The following is a 19,196-nucleotide window of genomic DNA, read 5'->3' as shown; positions in this document are numbered from 1 at the left end:
TACTTTTCCTCCTTGGATGCACCCTCGGGGTTTTGATCACTCCTTAGTCTCCCTTCTCCAGTGTAATCATCATGTGTAAGCTACTTGTGTTTCTCCAGCTCGTCAGTCTCCCTTTCCTGCTAATCATGACCCAATGAAGGACATAAGCCATGACGTAAATAATAATGACAATGGTGGAAGTGATATGTTGGAGGTCGTCATCCATCGAAAGTTTATGAGCTTGGTTGTTGACATCTCAATATTTTGTTTACAAAAGAAGATCTCACAGACTAGATTATATCCTTTTTTCTCCTCTTCTCACATAATCATCCATGTGTGGGCATCATATTTTCCCACCTCCTACCCACAACATCCTCCATGCATTTGGATTTGCATTCGCTTTGGGATTTGCTACATAAGTAGTCATATTGGCAGGCGTATGTATATTGATACGATGATATGTTGGTTGCACTGGCTTTATGATTACACTTAGCATTAGCATTATCACATGCATGTTAGGGTAGGATGCATTGCATGTTGATTTTTGCATTAAAACTAACGTCATATGATATTTCTCTTGATAGATAGATGCATATTTGCATATTTTATTTTCAGGTGATTTTATGGCCTAACATATAGCATGTGCGATCATGAGACGCCACGAAAGCATGTTGTCCCACATTTTTCCATTTACTATATGTACAGGTGATAGGTCTACAATGACCAAGAGATTGTTGGAGTTCTCGTGACCTCCCGTTTGAGCAGCCTTGTCCACTTCTTCGAGAGATCATGTCCCAATTGGAGCCAGATGTTACCCACCACTTCATGGGTGATACCCCAGGGGAAATTTTTCTCCATGATGAACCTCAGTCGGCAGCTAGAAACCCCTTGAAGCCTCTTAAAAGCTCGTTGTGCCATTTCTCTGCCACATGAGTCAGCCATGTTGTCCCTCACCCACCTGTATTGATCATATGTTTGAAGGGGGGGCCTCTCGAATCTAAAGGTATGTCTTATCATTTGGTAATTGAGTAATGCAACAAGAATGAGATGAGGAGGAAGGGACTTTGCTTTGTCTGCAAGGGACCTTAGGGACTTGACCACTCATGCTTGAGTGACATTGAGGAGATGACAGAGGTAGAGCAAGAGGAGATTCCTTCTGAATTTCAGGGAGAGGATTCTTCTTTGGACGAGTCCATGGGTTCATATGATGATACCTTTGAGGAGCACAAGAAGTCGTGGAGTTGACGACAGTAGCCCAGATATGCATCCATGTGTGGTAGAGGAGTATGATGAGCGGTCAATTGTTCCCATGACGGAAGAAGATCCAGGAGCATATGAGCGACTGATGATTCAACATAGCGAGCACATAGAGGAGCATGAGACAGATGATACACATAGTGTGCAAGATGGGCCATTTTTGGAGAGTCAGCTAGTGGCTCATGTTGAACCCATGATGGAGGATGAGCAGACACCCTTGGGGCCAACCCATGGAGTGGAGCAGACAGATGGGTTGACAGCCTCCAGGGAGGCAGTGTTTGCAGACACTTGTCCTCAGGAGGTGTTGGAGATGGGGGTGAATCCATCTTTGGGCTGACCCAGTGATGAGGTGTGGATAGATGCACAGGTAGCTGGCAGAGCTGCAAGAATTTTAGGGAGCAACCCTCTCCGGAGTGTATAGATAGGGCTTGCAGCATAGTTTGGCCACTTGTACCCATTACAAGGAGAGAGGCAGGGCTTTCTCAATGGACATTGTTGACTGACCAGGTGAGGTTGCATGAGTGGGGCACGGTGCAGCATAGGGGACTTATCACCTACAGATGCCTATGCATCCGATCCTTCCCACAGGATGGATTGGTGAGAGATCATGAATTGGTATCCTATTGATGGTGTGATATCCTTAGTCAGGGGCGTAGTAGAGCAGGGACCCCAAACATGTCAAAGACTACATGCTCCAGTTGGCAATGGGATATACGTCGATAACTCTTCAACATTCCTTCCTGACATCAAGAGAGTAGGATTAGCATTGGATTGAGTCAGGGGCTGGATTGGAGAGAGTTGATAAGTTGGTATTCGCTTTATGGAGCAACAACTTTGGCCAGATACAGAGCACAACCTGAGCCAAGGGACTTGGGCGATGATTAGCCATGGTGGCATTGGGATCTAGGTGAATCTACCAGTAGCAGGTTGAGTCAAAGATGAGCATGGGATTCATGTATTGGGGGAGCCAATCATGATTGGATTGCTTGGAGGCATGATGTGGATTAGTGGTTCATATGGGATCCTGGTATCAATTTGTAGATGCCTCCATAGAGGACAGGTGCAAATTGCTTGAGGGAAAGCAATCTTGGGGCGGGAGGATTTGTAATGTCCCCATTTTTATTTTCCTCCATAGTACAACCAGGGTGGATTTCCAAGGTAGGGGATGGTCAGGTCAGTGGAGCAGGTTTATGTCATCAGGGGTTCTAATGGAGTTTTGAGGAGCTTTTATGGGATCTAATGGCATTCGCTTGACATATTTCATCACTTGCACAGTTTGCCTTTCGTTCCGTCGCATTCCAACAACTTTAAAAAATTAGTATTATTATGGAGCCTAACTTAATTAATTATGCTCGAGGTGGCATTCCGGGGACATTAATGGATGGAATACTTCAATGTAATAGCTTGTTGGAACTAGAACAAGAAGATCTACAGGATGGGATGCTGAGAAATGACTTCTAGTGGTCGAAGAGAGTATGGTGGGCAATTTACCATTTTACTTAATTAAAAATGACTTTAATTAGTCATTTAATTGCGGAAAAATAATTAATTAGAGGAAATGGGCCAAAAGTGACTTGAGTGAAATAAAATAAAATTAAAAGGTCACTTAAGATAAAGTCAATGGAGGAGCTTTTAGAATAATAATAAAATAAGATGCTTCTAGAGGCTTGGAGATCTATCCATCAGATCTATAAAAGAGGAGCAAGAAGTCATTTGGAGACATCTTGGATTTGTATTTTCTTCTTGTAGAGAGGATTGAGAACCCGACTCTCTACTTTAGTAGTAGCCCCATAATGGAAACCCTTAGGTGATTTAGTGGGAGTGGTAGAGCACCCATCTCTTCCCTTGGTGGATCCATTTAGGGTTCACAGGTTGTAGTTTATTGATTTTCAGTTTGTTTTGGAGGCCAATTGCGACATTATTGTAGATCTATTTGGGGCCATCATCTCAACCATATTCCTGCTCTTGTACTAGCTTATTTACATATTAATAAAATAAGGCTGAGATCTTCTACATGTTTATATTGTCTATTATTCAGTTGCAGATTCTATTTCCCATTTTTGCCGTAAATTTTGTGGTTTAATTTGTGCAAATTGTTTATGGTATTGACGGCTTAAATTTTTGAAGTATTTCTGAGTTGGAATTTCAAGAAAACCCCAAATTGTACCATTTGGGACATTACAGGAAGTATCGTTAATCAAGCCTCTACTTTCTTTCCCGTTGGCTTCCATCTCACAACCTACTCTAGAGATTAATTCAAAAAAAGTTAAGAGGAAGGTTACACTTAGAATATGCATTTCACCTAGCTTGTAGGATTTGCACTTCATATAGGATAGTCATTCATCCAAGCAACGATTGTCCATCCGGTTACATGGCATTTAATTGGTAATAAGAAAGAAGTTGACTCCATAAGGCACTGGTCTCACAATTCAATTTAATATAATCTTTAAGTCTTGCTAAAATTAACCAAGTAGCTAGGCCACTTAGTTGTGTTTTCTGGACTCATTGGTTGCCAACTTGTCCTTCGTCTTTACATTTCTATAGGGACTACCCCTGGACTCGTTGGTTGCCAACTTGTCTTTCATCTTCACGTTTCCATAAGGACTACCCCCCATAGCCTGGTGTTGGGAGACAACTAGAATGGATTCAATGGAAAGGTTGGGGATCAAAGTGTCTGTCCCTAACTTGAGTTGTTGTCGTGGTGCCTGTACAATCTGAGGGATAACATTTTTTGGCGTCATTGTTGGGTAACAATTTATTGGGCTTTAGCAATGTAAAAATTATCAATCTTCTTAGTCTGCTAATCAGTTTTATGCCACCAGAGCCCACAACAATTTTTGGCGCCCTTGCCGATGATAGATTTTTTTGTCCTTGGTCCTTATGACAAATTTTCCATCTTTTATCATTTCCTTAATCTTTTCATCCATCATTTTTGTTGGCAAAGCCACATTTTCTGGCGTCGTTGATATTTCTTTATCTTTTCATCACCTTATCTTTTGTCATCTCACTAATCCTTTCATCTCTTTTATTTGTGCCTTTAGCACTTGGACCCTTTTGTTGGTTTCCTTTTTGGGTGACAACTCCAGTTATTCAGCCATTCACAAGAGCTTACTCTAGAAGGAATCCTGGTAGCTTGGTTAACCTTGCTCTCGATCCTGAAAAGGTTCTAAGAGCTCGGTTAAACAAATTACATTCTAGAGAGCATTTAATTTTTCTCGGACAGGAAGCCCTCCTTGATATCCATTTGCTTTTCGTTAATCCTCCCAATCAAGAATCCATGGATTATTACAAGCCTTGCAACTTTGCCAACATTCAGGGATATTCTCATGATCTTCCAGATTGTTCAACCATAAACAAGTTTCCAACTTTCCAAGGAAACAACATAGTCAACACCGAAGCTCATATAAAGAAGTTCAAAAATTTTATACTTAGATATGCTTATGCAACAATATATAATCATGAAGATGTCAGAATGAAGTTATTTGTCCTTTCATTAGAAGACATTGCATTAGACTGGTTTCATGACAAAGCGGATAATGCCTTTGACTCTTTGAAAACCCTCACTGATGCATTCAAAGATAAGTTTGGGGACAAAAGAGAAGGAAAATATTTGGTTAAAGAACTTAATTCCATCAAGAAAAGGGAAAATGAAATAGTTGAAGAGTTTAATCAAAGATTTAATGGTCTTCTTAAAGATATGACTCAGGATTACAAACCAACCAACAAGAGGGTGTTAGAACAATATCTTGAAACATTTAATGTTGACACTCAATATGAGATTAGATGTGCCAAGCGTGCTACTTTAGCTACTACTCAGAATACTGTTAAAGAATTAGAAAAGGATAAAAAAGCTTCAGGTAAATCAGAGATTCTTGGTTTCGACAGAGGTCTAGTTAAAAATAAAGGGAAGGAAATTAAGGAGGTAGAGCACGATCCAATTAAAGAATTAACTCAAATGGTTAAGGAAATGAGACTCGATTATGCTCGAGAAATGAGTTCCATGCAGTCTAGGATGGTTCAAATGGAAAGGAATCAAGCCCAAAATATGCAGCCTAACATAATAGTAATAATAGAGGAAACAATATTCCATGGCCTAGAAGAAATCCTCCTAATGATTAGAGGTCTCCTACTGCGCTTGAGTCGTCCAATGTTGTTGATCTGCCCATCCCATTTTGCAAACCATGTGATAGTTTCCATGAAGAAAGTGCATGGGCCTTAGCTAGAATAATCTTGGATGAAGCGGCGAACGAACAGATAAATAGTCTTGGTCAAAGTTCTTCCAAGGAAAGCCATTGCACAAACATGATTTCTTCAGCCTTCACCATCAATAACTTTAGTAACGAAAAAGATCCCAACACGCATATGTATGGTTAAAAGTCATCTCAGGAGCAAATTTTGGAAATTGCAAAAGATAAAGGTTATACTTATCAAAGAAAAGAAAAACAACAAAGTCAGAATAAACAGGTTGCATTTGAAAGATATAAGTCAGGATTACACGTAGATTAGGCCACATGGATTAATAGTATTAAGATGTATGTCCTAGTGCTTGAACTTCTAAAGATTCCATCTCAGTGGGCATCATCCTCCAAGGCTTCGAGTATGGTTCAACAAGGTAATATCGACAACAATCCTAAGGATGAAGAAATTAAGTTGAAGGATTTAAACTGCTACATGACCAATGAAGATCATCAACCTTTCTTCTTAACCTTGGATATTAATAATCGTCTGCTTCATAATTGTATGCTTGATTCCAGTGCCTCAACGAATGTTATGACTAAAAAGGTTATGGATCATTTGAACTTAATAATTTCAAGACCTTATCATAACATTTGCTCAATGGATTCTAGAAAGGATGAAGACCTTGGTGTGGTCAAAGACTTACAGGTATCCTTAGCTAATTATCCGTACAAAATCATCACCATTGACATAACTATCATTGATGTACCTGATGTATGGGGTATGCTCCTCTCATGGAAGTTTGCAACCGATCTAAGGGGATGTATTTAAGTGGATTTATCGTATGCCACTGTTCCCGCAGCAGCAGGTGGTATGGTCAGGTTATACAAGGAAGTATAAAGAAGATACCATGTCAAAGTTCCAAATGTTGATTTGGGGTAGCATCGAATGTGCTCTAGCCATGAAAATTGGTGGAGAGGCTAAAGCATATGAGATCTCCAATACCTAGAAATGGTTTGGGCAGATTCTACCCGGTTAATGAGATATTAAAATAATTAATATTTTTAATGGAGTTCCTAAGTCCAAACTTATGAAAAATAAAATATTAATGGGTATTAATGTAAAACTGGGTTGGAAGGTTCCAAAAGACATGGATCAATCCAAATCTAATTTTAGCCATTGATTAAAGATGTAATTTCGACCTTTGAAGGACCAACAGGAAAAATATAAGAGGAGGCTTGAGGGTCAGTTGGAGAACACACCAAAGTGATCAATCATTCGATTTTCTAGAGCGGGGTTTGTTAAAAAAAGTCGAATAAGTGATCAGTTTGCAGCGAGGGGCAGTGAGTACTGGACAAAGAGGCAGAGATAGTGCCAAGAGACCAACGCAGAGGTAGAGAGGCAGACACAGTAGCCAGAGCAGGCCACGTAGAGGCTGCCGAGACAGCGCAGAGGCCCAGAGGGCGTATGTCATCCATGCAGAGGGAAGCAGGAGTGACGCAAAAGGACCTAGAGACTGCGCAGTGCCTCAGAGGGCTAACGCAGAGGGTTTTGAGGCTGACGCAGAGGTCAAGAGGGCTGACACATTGCTTCAGTTGTGCTGGAGAGGGCTTTGTGGGGTGGATTTTCTGAATATCTGCTTTTGAATAGAGAGGTATTACTGTTGGTTATTTTTCTGTCGGGTGAGCCAGTTTGGCACCCAGTTGTACTCAAGGATATACCGCATAATAAATAACCCTCAGAATTGCTGCACCGGTTTTCCCAAGTTGGGGTTTTCTGGGGACGAGTTGTCCAAAAATAACGGTGTCACTTGTGTGTTTGCCATTTCTTTCAACTGTTGATCTGTAGATGGTTGAGAGTGTATTGTGTTTATTTCGATGTTTATATGTTTAAATAACTTTTTTGTAATTAACAAGTAGGAGAAATAAACCATAAGAATACAGATAAAATTTCTAATGGTTAGACTTGGAAATTTCAACATGGTATCAGAGCATGGTTGCAGATCACAGGAGAGCTGAAGGCACCAGTTGAAGCAGAACATTTGCAGCAGAAACAACTGTCTCGAGTGACAAAAGCTGTTCCTAGAAGAAAGCAGCGGATGAGGGTTGATGCAGAGGGACTGCGTCCATAGAAAATTTTAGGGGCAAATGTTCGCCCTTTGGCGAAATTAAGGGGTTTTAAATTTTTAGTGGGCGAATATTTTGTATCATAGTACATTTTTACAAATCACCTCAAATAGCCCACCTTATTTTAAGGGAGAGGGTAAAAGGGTAAATTTAGCCCTTGAAATTAGGAGTTACAACCTTCCATTCGCCCATTTTCAAGAATAGGTTTTATTTAAGTGAATCCAATGGGCCAAAGGCCCAAATACCATATTTATAAAAGAGGTATGATAGACCAATGTTTGGTCTCAGTGGACGTTAACCATCATCATCATCATCAATAAAAATATAAATAAATGAGAGGTATGGTAAATAAATAAAAATATAAATAAACTAGACGCATGGTAAATAAATAAAACCTCTTTTTATATTTAGTCCATAACCCTCGTTCTATTTATGAAGGCTCAAGAAAGAGGTTTTAATTAAGTGACGCCGATGGGCCAAATACCATATTTGTAAAAGAGGTATGGTAAATTAATAAAAATATAAATAAACGAGAGGTATGGTAAACAAATAAAACGTTTTTTTATATTTACTCCATAAGTCACCTTATATTTACGAACACTCAAAAAATGCGTTATATTTAGGTGAAACCTATGGGCAAAATACTATGGGACAAATACCATGGACTAGATTGTTATTAATACCATGCAAAAAAACATTATTAACCCTAATATTAGTATTAATAAAAATAAAAATGGCACATGGTATTGACCCATGGTATCCACCAAAATGGCACATAGTATTGACCCATGGTATTCACTTGGAATGTAGCCTATTTAAATGGGGGAATTAAACCAGCATAGATCCATCTTTACTTTGGATCTACTAACCCCCGAGAGGTATCAAATATCATGATATGAAAACTAGCATAGAGTGAAAAAATATTTCATCCGATCAAGAGTAAAAATGGATGTTGTAATTTAATGTATGTTAAACATTTTAGCTTGGTTAAAATAAAAAATAAAATAAAAATCAACTATTAATTTTTATAAATTACTAATAGTAATTTTTAAGCTCCAGGTTTATGATAACCCATGGTATTGACCCATGGTAATACCATGGTATTCATGTGAGCATAGACTATTTAAAGGGCAAATTCTATCATCTTAGATCCATCTTAATTCTGGGTCTACCAAGTGCTCAGAGGGATAAATAGATTTCATCCCCCTAAGAGTGGTAGATGTGGTGTTAAGATGGATATAGGTTGGTTTTATGATAATGAAGATATTAAATAGACTTAGGAAATTATATTGTAAAAACATCTTAAGGTGAATGGTTAAAGCATAGACATTGGACAAGTATACTTGTCTACTTCTATTTTAAACTGAAACAAATCCAGGGCTAAAAGGAATGGATTGATTGCACTACTCATCCTTATATAACTTTCCAACATACGCTGGAGTAAACATATTGTAATTTAGGTAATTTTTCTAATAGCAAACAGGAACATACTTGTGTATTGGCAGGGTGGTTACGAGGTCCCTAGAAGTGATGAATTTGAATTTTTCTTGGTTTTATATATAGTATTAGGTTTTTTCTCATGCTTTCTATGAATGGCATGGGTGAATTTTATCCTACACCCACTAGGTTATCGATATGTAATTTTGATTTCAAAAGATATTTTAAATAAATTCAATGATTTCATTTGTGTATTCAATAAACACAAGATTTTATAATTGAGTAAAATATTCGCCATGCCTGGTGAGAGATTCGCCAGAAAATTATATATACATATCATATTATTGATAAAATTACCTTCCATTTTTCCTATATACCATGGAGATTCGCCCGTTTATTATACATGTAAATTTAGGGGGGGTTCTTAAAATTTTCCCTGACTGCGTCATCAGTTCGGGCTAGAGAGAGGCCAACACAGAGGCTGAGGAGGGCAGAAAAGGCTCACATAGAGCTACGCAGAGTCTAGGAGGGTTGACGTAGTTGGCTAGGGGAGCATTTCAGCCAGTGCTGAGATTGCGCAAAGCGTAGAGGCTTAGTCCTTTAGTCGCTGGGGCATAGGAGGCTATGGGCAGATTGCACGAAGTAAAGTTGGTGGGGTGTTGTTGCTGCCGAGTTAGAACGATACCTAACGGGAAAAACCAAGGTAGATGGAGTCGCTACCGAGGCAGATTTCTAGCCAAGGAATCTAGATTAATGTTGCAGGTGCATAGGAGATCGAAGAGGTGCGACTCGACAGTTGGCAGGAGGATTTCTAGGAGGGAAATCGAGACTCAGAGGGAGTCTAGCAGAGAACTTCCAGATGGGAAGTAGCGACTCAGAGGGAGTCGAAGAGAGAGCTTCCAAAGGGTAGTAGAGACGCGGAGGAGTCGAAAGGAAGAGCAGAGAGATGGCCATGAATGGAATAAGGGATCAGGACAGGCTGGACGGGGTGTCCAACTTTGTGGTCTGGAAGGCCAGGATCTTGTCCATTCTAGATAGACATCGAATCAAGGACTTCACCTTGAGAACAGTGGCTATCCCAGTTGACACCACTGATAATGCGAAGTACGTGGAGGCAATGGCCAAGGCAAAATGCATCATCCTTGATGGGGTCAGGGATTATGTGGTCCAACATATTGCCGAGAAGGATACGAGAAAGGAAATGTGGGACACCTTGATGATGTTGTACCAGCATACTTTTGTGCAGAGGAAGATGTGACTTGAGAATCGACTGCGGTCATACCAGATGCAAAAGGGGGAACAGATAAAACACTCCCTCGGGAGATTGAAGGAGATCCGGGACCAACTGACTTCCATAGGGGCCACATCGGATTAGGGGTTGATGGTGAGGACTGCACTAACGTAGACTTCGAGGAGTGGGAGACATTTGTCCAGAGCATAGTGGGTAGGGCGAATCTTCCAAATTGGGAAGAATTGTGGGGGCTCTTTGCCAAGAAGAGATCGAAGGAGTGAGCAAGATGGAAAGTAGCAGCAAAGGAGTTCGGATCAAGAAGGAAGAGGAAGAGGACACAGCTCTGGCATCTGCGCAGAAGTAGGAGAAGAGGAAGAAAAAGGACCTCTCCAAGTTTAAGTGCATCAACTATGGGGAACTGGGTCATTATGCGAACCAGTGTTTGAGGAAGAAGAGCAAGGGAGAAGCGTCTGACTCCAAGGTAGCGCCAGTGAAGGTAGAAAAAGAGGTAGAGGAGGATAACTGAGTTGTAGTGCAGTAGCAGTTGGTAGTAGCATGATGCAACATGATGAGAAGGGGTTGCAGATGCATTGTTGGGAGAAAGGACCAACAACAACACAGATGCAGAGGGAGCTACCGTATGTATGCAACAGTGGCAGTGGCAGAGCCATGGGAAACAGTACAGGATATAGTGGTGGAGAGGATGTTGGGCGGGGAGGCCTAGCATCAACACAGGTATCGGTGCCATATAATCAGAATGATGCTTAGTGTGGACTCTGGAGTATTACTAGAGCATAGTCCTCACTAAGAGGGAGTGTTGCTTTGGGGTAGCAGTGGATGTGCTCTAGCCATGAAAAATGGTGGAAAGGCTAAAGCACATGAGATCTTCAAGACCCAGAAATGGTTTGGGCAGATTCTACCTGGTTAAGGAGATATTAAAATAATTAATATTTTTAATGGAGTTTCTATGTCTAAACTTAGGAAAAATAAAATATTAATGGCTATTAATATAAAACTGGGTTAGAAGGTTCTAAAAGACATGGATCAAGCCAAATCTAATCTTAGCTGTTGAAGGACCAACATGAAAAGTATAAGAGGAAGCTTGAGGGTCAGTTGGAGAACACAATAGAGTGATCAGTGATTCGATTTTTTAGAGCGGGGTTTGCTAAGAAAAGTCCAATCAGTGATCAGTTTGCAGGGAGGGGCAGTGTGTATTGGACAAAGAGGCAGAGATAGTGTCTAGAGACCAGTGTAGAGGCATAGAGGCAGACACAGTAGCCAGAGTAGGCCACGTAGAGGCTAGTTGAGACAGCGCAGAGGCCCAGAGGGCTTGCGTCATCCATGCAAAGGGCAGCAGAAGTGACGCAGAAGGCCCTAGAGGAGGCTGCGCAGTGCCTTGAGTGCACTGTAGTATATTCTTTTGTTGACCTTCAGTGCATTGTAGTACATGCATTCGAGCATGTCCTTGGTGAAAGAGATTCTTTCATGCTTGATAATGTTATAGAACTATTCCCATGACTCAATAATTACAAATGATAACATGACTAAACTTTGATGCATACATACCTCATATTGATTCTCCTTTGATCATCTTAGCTTCATTTGGTTGTCCTTGGTGTGGCCCTTCTTGCTTCATCTTAGCATGCCTGCATGTCATCCTTTTCTTGAATCCCATAATGAAATTCCCAATGACACATCTGCTTGGGTTCATGAACCTTCTTTTGAAGATTCCATCATAGGATCTTAAAGAACCTTGCCTTGCAAATGTTTCTTTTCTTTTGATGATGGAGGTCTTAAGATTCTTAATCATGGTCAATCTTCTTTTATGATGGATGATATCCTATACTAGGTATGCTCCTTCTATATGAATATCTTGACCTATATCTACCATGCTCCTATATTCTAGAAGATATTTTTGACCATGCATTTTGTTCTTATTTATAAATGTTCTTCCTTCATGAGCATCTAGAACTCCATTTAATTCATGCTTATAGATTCTAGAAGATGTTTCTACCTAAGCAACTTTTATTCTATTCCTATGTGCTCCTATCCTACTCAAAATTTTGAAATAAGACTTGAAGTAAAGAGTTTGACCTAGTCATAGTAGAGATCCGAAGGATCTTTTTTGCTTCTTTTCTTCTTCTTTCACCTCTTGAGCCATGTGAGTTTCTTCCCTCTTTCTTTTGTTGTTGTTGCCTTTCTTAAGCTTAGGACAATCCCTTTTGTAGTGTCCATATTCTTGGTATCCAAAACATTAGATTTTAGTCATGTCTTTGTTGTTTGTTCTTTGTGGACCAAATTTGCCAAATTTTCACTTTCTCTTGGCCATGGTAGCAAATGCTTGCTCCTTTGATCCCACATCTTCCTTTGCTTTAAGTCTGGTTTCCTCTGTCCTGCATAGAGACCACATTTCACTGAGTGTGGTTGCTTCCTTCTTGGCATATATGCTTGATGTGAAGTTGTCCCAATCGTCAAGTAGAGCATTGAGTATTACGTTTGTCATCTGTCTGTTAGACATGACTTCCCCAAGCTCTTGAAGTTGATCTCTCATTTCAAAGACTTTCATGAAGTAGGGAGCTATTCCTTCCTTTGTTATCTTCATCTTGTACAATTCATTCCTTAGAGATATTACTTCTCCGGTTGTGGATACCGAGAATAGCTTTACTAGCTTATGATAAATTTCTTTTGATGTCTCAAATTTGGAGACATAAGGAATGAGAGAGTCTTTGATGGATTCTATTAGAATCCTTTGAGCTCTTGTCTCATCCTTATTATAGTTGGCTAAGGTTTGAGTTTGTTCCTTAGCAGGGATAGTGATATTCCCTTTGACATGTTCTTTGTAGGTGCTTTTATGTAAGGCTCTTCTTCTTGCTATGTAGACTTCCTTGACGAATGATGGATGGAGACCTTCTTGTCGTTGAAGTGATTGAGACTTCTAGGTTTGATGCTTCAACCTTGTAAATGCCTTTCCTTGATAAGTGTTCTTGAGTTGCCCTTTCCTTGATGTGTCACCTTAGCTCTGATACCATGTTGAAGAATCTAGGGCAAATAAGTGTAGTGTGATTCTTCGTTACTTGATAACAATTTGTGGAGTCTTTTTACTTTTTCTTGTTAGCTTAATCTTCTTCTTATTATTATTAATGCATGTGTGTGTACTTCATCAAACTGCTACCAAAACATAAGAACAAGAACACAAGATGTTGGCTCTCTGCTAGGGCCAAAACCTCTCTTCTCTTGAGAGGAAAACCCTTTAGTAAGTTTCTCTTATTGAAGCTTCTTATTGATCAATGCCAAACCCTAGACCCCTGACTTGAATATCCTCCAAGCACAAGTCAAGTCCTTCCAACACTTCGACCTCCTTCTTTCTGCACTTCTTTCTTCTCTCAATCATTGATAGATCTTGTTGCACTTTCTCTAGAAGAGACACCTTTTGATAAGTCCCTTTTCTTGTGATGATCCCTTCCTTCTACTTGACCAAATGAGCTCTTTCTTCAAGGTGTAGGTGCAGACTTGATATGACTGTCCTGCAACCCTAGATTTCTGCACGTGTGGTGACTTCCTTTATATGGTAAGCTCTTTTCTTCCTTCACTTGAGTGTCCTTCTCCTTCGCTTGATTGGGAGACCTTATAGGTCTAGTTTCCTAGTCCAATTAGATAGATATGCCAACAGTGAGTTTTTGCTGCTATGGCCACAGGCAGACCCTTCCCCTTTCGCACGTGTGGCTGTGTGTTCACCCTAGAGACAGTCCTTAATCTTCGACTTCTTTCTCTCTTCCTTCACTACCCTAGAAGACCTCCTTTTCGTCCTTTTTCTTAGCCTCTTCTTCCCTCGGATTTCAGAGCTCTTGATTGCGTTGTAATGGAGTGGACAACCTCTATTTATAGAGGATTGTCCCTCCTTTTAGGCTGACTAGAAGGCTGACATGTTAACTGTTTGTAGGCCGACTTGTTGAGCAAACTTTGGATGGTTTCTATGGTGGTGTAACATGCTTGAAGGAGCTTCTTTGATGGTGCCTTTGCATAGGAGGAGACTTGAATTTGCTTGGAGGTATTCTCTTGACTTTAATACATAATCATACATGGTGTAACATGCCCTTAAGGCCTTCAACATTTCCTTTTGACTATTTGACTCACCTATAGCACTTAACATGTGCTAGACCTATTTCAATGAGCAAGAAACTCATTGTCATATATTATAAAAATAATATTTCTTTTCTTGAATAAGTACAAATATCAAAAGTACATTTATGAAGACCAAACCTAGTTACATTTCCTTCAACAGTGGTCCCCTCCCTGCTGGATCCTCGCTGTCTCCTCCACCAAATTCCAACTCCTCATCATCCTCTTGATCACTGTCTGAGAAGACCTCAATGTAATGGGCCTTGCCTGCTGTGCACCGATGACCAAGTGCCCAAGACTCTCAGCATGTAAAACATAACTTTCTCCTTCTGAGGTCTCTCCTGGTCTTGTCATCCAATTGACACCACCCTTGGGTTTCTCTTTGCGCTGTGGGTGCTCTAGTGTCACTTCCCTTTTGAGGGTAGGGAGTGTGTGAAGGAAATGGAGCTCGAATCTTGGGAATAGCTCCCTGCAAATCTCTAGTGCAAGAAACTGCCTCCAGAAGAGTAGATGGTTTGTGTGACTTCACCAGTCCCCACAGTGGCTCTGTCAATCCCTCTACAAATGTGTATGCTCTCCTCTCATCTCGCATCTGACAAATCAGGTACCATTACTGAGACCCTCAAAAACTCCGAGATATAGTGTTCCAGATGTCTTATGTGTCTGAGTTGGGTCAACTCCCTGAAGTGAGCCTCTGGATCCTTCAAATCAAAGTGCTCCACTACTCTTTGCGTGAAGTCCTCATTAGAAGTCACGCTGGCATGCCCTAGAGTGGACAAACCATGAAACCACCAATTGTGTGCCTCCCCCTCTAGGTGCAATGTGGCCATCTTGATGGCCTCTACCTCTGTCATCCAATTTAGTTGGAAGTATGTGTCTAGCTTCTCTACCCAAGCATGCGCTGTGCACTTAGTGGTGCCATCATATGTAGGAAAATACATTTTCCCAATAGAACAATTCTGCTCATAGTTCTGCATTCCATAGCCCTTCCCCTTCTCATTTTGTTTGAGCTTGCAAAAATCTCTGAAAGTCAGAGCCTCTCTGAAGTTTGCCCCCATGGACTGCCACTCCTGAAAATGCTCCCCTATCTATGATGGATCCTCTCCTTCACTAGTCTCACCCTGAGCCGAAGGTATAAAAGAGGGTAAAGTAGCTCGAGTTGGCTCACTTGAGGATGGTTGTTGTGCAGTAGGTGAAAGGTGATTGAATTGTTAAGAGGCTCCTAAAGTCTCTCCAACTACAAATTCCTGGTGAGTGCTCCGCTCTTGATTCTACTTTTTGATCTCGTCCAACATTTCCTTCTGCCCTTTTTCCAAATCACTCAAAGCCTTCAAGAGACTATCGAAGGCCAACTCCTCCCTACTCTTGGGCTCACCCATATCTTCTGCTGCCACAATCTTCCCACGATACTTCGTGTCTGGAGTAGTCTCCAACTCCCTGTACCTACTTTGGTACGTTTGCCTCCTGTAAGTAATATTTTGTCGGTCCTCCTCACTCATAGAAAATTTTTCGTATGATTGAGCCAAAATCTAAGTTCTGATACCATTGTAATGTTCCAAACTTAAACAACAGTGATATGCAAAAGCAAATACAATTCATACACAGGAAAATAAAAACGATCAACAAATGCTCATTACACTTTAGAAATGAGAAACAACTGAGCCATTTTGTTATGAAATGGAGCAAGTACAGTAGTATGGAAAATGCACTGGGCTTGCCTCAAGGGAAAGCTTGACAGAACCCAAGTGATAAACAATAATCTCAATGCTAGAAAATCACTGCTCCTCTAATGCTTTGAGCTATGTCCTAGTAACTGCACTATTGGCTGGAAAGGCACTGCAAGAAACCCCGTCTCTGGTGCTAAGAAAATGATGAAATTTCAGCTCCAAGCTTCTTGGCCAAAACCCACAAAAACCTAGAAAGGGTTTAGTTTGAGTCGAAACTCCCAAATTCGGCCTCCTCTATGGCCTACACTCTCCAAACTGCTCTAGGAATACGACCTGCAAAAACACCCACAAAATCCTCCTCCAAGCTTTGAAAATGAAGCAAACACCACTACAAGTATTTCCTCAAACCTCCATGGTAAAGCTCAGCCTCAAACATAGATACTCTACCCACCACGTGAGCACCAAGTGATGCCTTTGCGCTGACCTAGGAAGTGCGAAAGTCGCCCTGCAAAGCAATACGCTCCGCCAACTACTCCCAAACTCTCCCAAATGTCAACAATCCTCCTTTGCCTCCTCTCTGGAAAATCTCTCACCTAAACTCCACTGCAAGACACCACAAGCAAACTCAGCCTCCACTTCACTGTGTCCTCCAGTAATATGCACCACTTGGAAGTGAATGCCATTGTAATATTCTTAAACAGTAATATAAGTGATATACAAACCATGTAAACAATCGAGCAATCAGAAAAACGAAATATACACTAAGCACCCATGGAAACACTGGAACTAGAGAACTACTAAGCCATTTTATTACTTTTTCAGGAGCAAATACAATAGAAAAATAGAATGGTGCACCTGGGCTTGTCTCAATGGACAAGCATGACAAAACCTAGGTGAGAAAATGCTGAACTGAAGGCTGCTACAACTACTGCACCAAATTGAACTGCCCCAGGACACTGTTCTGTCTGCTGACTTCGAAGGGTTGGAATCACTGCTTCTCGTGCTCATAGAATTATGAGATTTCAACTCCTTGCTCCTTGGCCTAAACCCAGAAAAACCCACGAAGGAATTGGATAAATGTTGACCTCAGAATTTTGGCCCAAATTCCCCTTAGCTCCTTTAGTTGCTAACTCAGTTGGGACACCCATTTGACCTCTTAGATCTGCCTAGAAAAGTCTATAAAATTAGGAGTGTGATTCTTGCTCAAAACCCAGAAAAGCCCAGAAAGGAATTTGGTTGTTTTAGACTTTTGAAATTCGACCCCCTTGAAGCCCAGCATCTGCTACAACTGCAAAACTTGGTCTGCTGGAATCTGCATGTAAATCCTCCAGGAAATGGACCCAAAGTGCTGGGCTGACCTCTACTATCAATCCCCTAACTTCTCAGATGGGCTTCCGGCCTATGGCACCTGCTCCTTAGCTCCGCGAATTTGCTGGAATGACCCTCTGCGCTATCCCCAAGCCCAGTAATTCAAACTGCTAGGATGATGGTTCCGAAACTCACAAGAAAGATTGGCCCTTTGCTGCTCTCCCAATCCTCTAACTCTCTCGGGAAATGCTTGATCATTGATACCTCCAAACTCCCCCTGTGTATACTCCAGCTATCGAGAAATATGCACTCCCTGTTGTGGCTGAATGGTAGTGCTGTAACACATTCCCGGAACTCTTGAAATACTTATGGAACTGCCTCTCTAGGGTGGGCACGGATGGTGCCCCAAAATAGACTTTGAAACCCCTGCTTGAGAGATTCGTGGTTAAACAACCAGTTGACTCAACTAAACAGCAAAGCGAACAGTCAGGTAATTTTGGTTGCAAGGTGTAGGAATGAATCCAAAATGAGAGCTGCTTCCTCCTTATAACTCCTTGGGCCTCCCTAGCCTTATGTGGGCCCCTCCATCCACCTATTCAACTTTCCCTCCAAGCTATTTGAATGGGCCAATTCAAATTCCCATGTGGGTGGCCCCCACATTCCACTAGCAACCAAATAAAGTCGAATTGCCTCCTAAGTCCCTAAGTCGAAAATGATGGGTTCTCTTCCTTAGCCAAAATTGTGCAAAACTGTATCGCAGCACCCTGTTACAAATGTATTTGAGAACAGACATGACAACCACTGTTGGAAATCACAATGAGATCCTCCTCCTAAAGAAATGAAGAAAGGGTGAGCTCTTCGCTTAAGGAACTCGTGCTAAATAGCGAGTGACTCGGCTAAGCAGCTTGAGCAACCAAAGAGAAATTGATATACCAAAAAGATGAATGAGATGAGGAGAGTTGCCTTATATAGATTTTCTGGATCACTTTTCCCTCCAACTCTTCCTCCATCGTGGGCCCTCACTTAACCACCTCCATGCAAAACTTAACCACCTCCATGTAAATTGAACTAGGGAGTGTGTATTTCCCTAGTGAGGGTGGACCCCATGTGTAACTTAACCACAACACAAATAAATTTTCCTATGTCTAATCTCCTAATAAAATCAAATGAGGTCCACTAGCTCCAAAATTGGCCCCATAATACAAAAAATAATCTTGTTCCTAAATAATTTAGGAAGGGACATGACAAAAATCAACCAAAATTAGCTAGGGTGCTTATGTTAAGAGACCTCCTCTCTACAGAGACGAATCAAAATGTGTATAAGGCATGTTGAAACTAAGCAAAGGTGATCAATATGAGATATCAACCATATAAATGTGCTATCCTTATGCTAGATAAGAGAAACATGCTAAGGAAATTATCCATTACGTAATGTGTATGCACCCAACATATAAATCTGGTTTCATCACCAATATATCACCACAACATTGAAGAATATCACAATAGCTCTTGTGTTCAAAATCAGTAAATCAACAAATCCTCCTAGGGGGTGTAACACATAATTTTGCACTAACACTTTCTTTTAAACATCAAACACTCACTGCGGAAACTGTAGTCAGTAAAACCATAACAGTAATTCCCTTGAAAGTTTGCGCATCCATAAAATACTCACTCTTGTATATGAACGCTGAATTAGCCATGTCATCAGGAAATACCTGTCAAGTGTAACTGGGACATAATGAAAGGTCCTCATACAACTTTAGGGGTAAAAGGTTGATGCCACTCCAGATTACCCCAGGGCTTTATTACTCCAGAGCACTCTGTAGAGGACATCATTCAGCATACACTCAATGACAGCAGCACTGCTGATTCAGATAATGAGCAATACTAAACTTC

The 19,196-nt window shown here is 40.9% G+C and overlaps 1 protein-coding gene across 4 annotated transcripts in view; it reads left to right on the top strand.

Annotated features, from left to right (window-relative positions):
* LOC149191613 (pentatricopeptide (PPR) repeat-containing protein) overlaps window positions 1–19,196 on the top strand; it is a 343,363-nt gene that overhangs the window by 172,620 nt on the left and 151,547 nt on the right. The window lies entirely within an intron of this gene.

Source organism: Pinus tabuliformis, chromosome 2_2 (assembly GCF_031772625.1).
Source record: "Pinus tabuliformis cultivar Carrire ecotype Pingquan chromosome 2_2, CPIR1, whole genome shotgun sequence".
Lineage (NCBI taxonomy): Eukaryota > Viridiplantae > Streptophyta > Pinopsida > Pinales > Pinaceae > Pinus > Pinus tabuliformis.
Note: the sequence above shows the minus strand (reverse complement) of the source record. Positions and strands in the feature narration are given on the sequence as shown.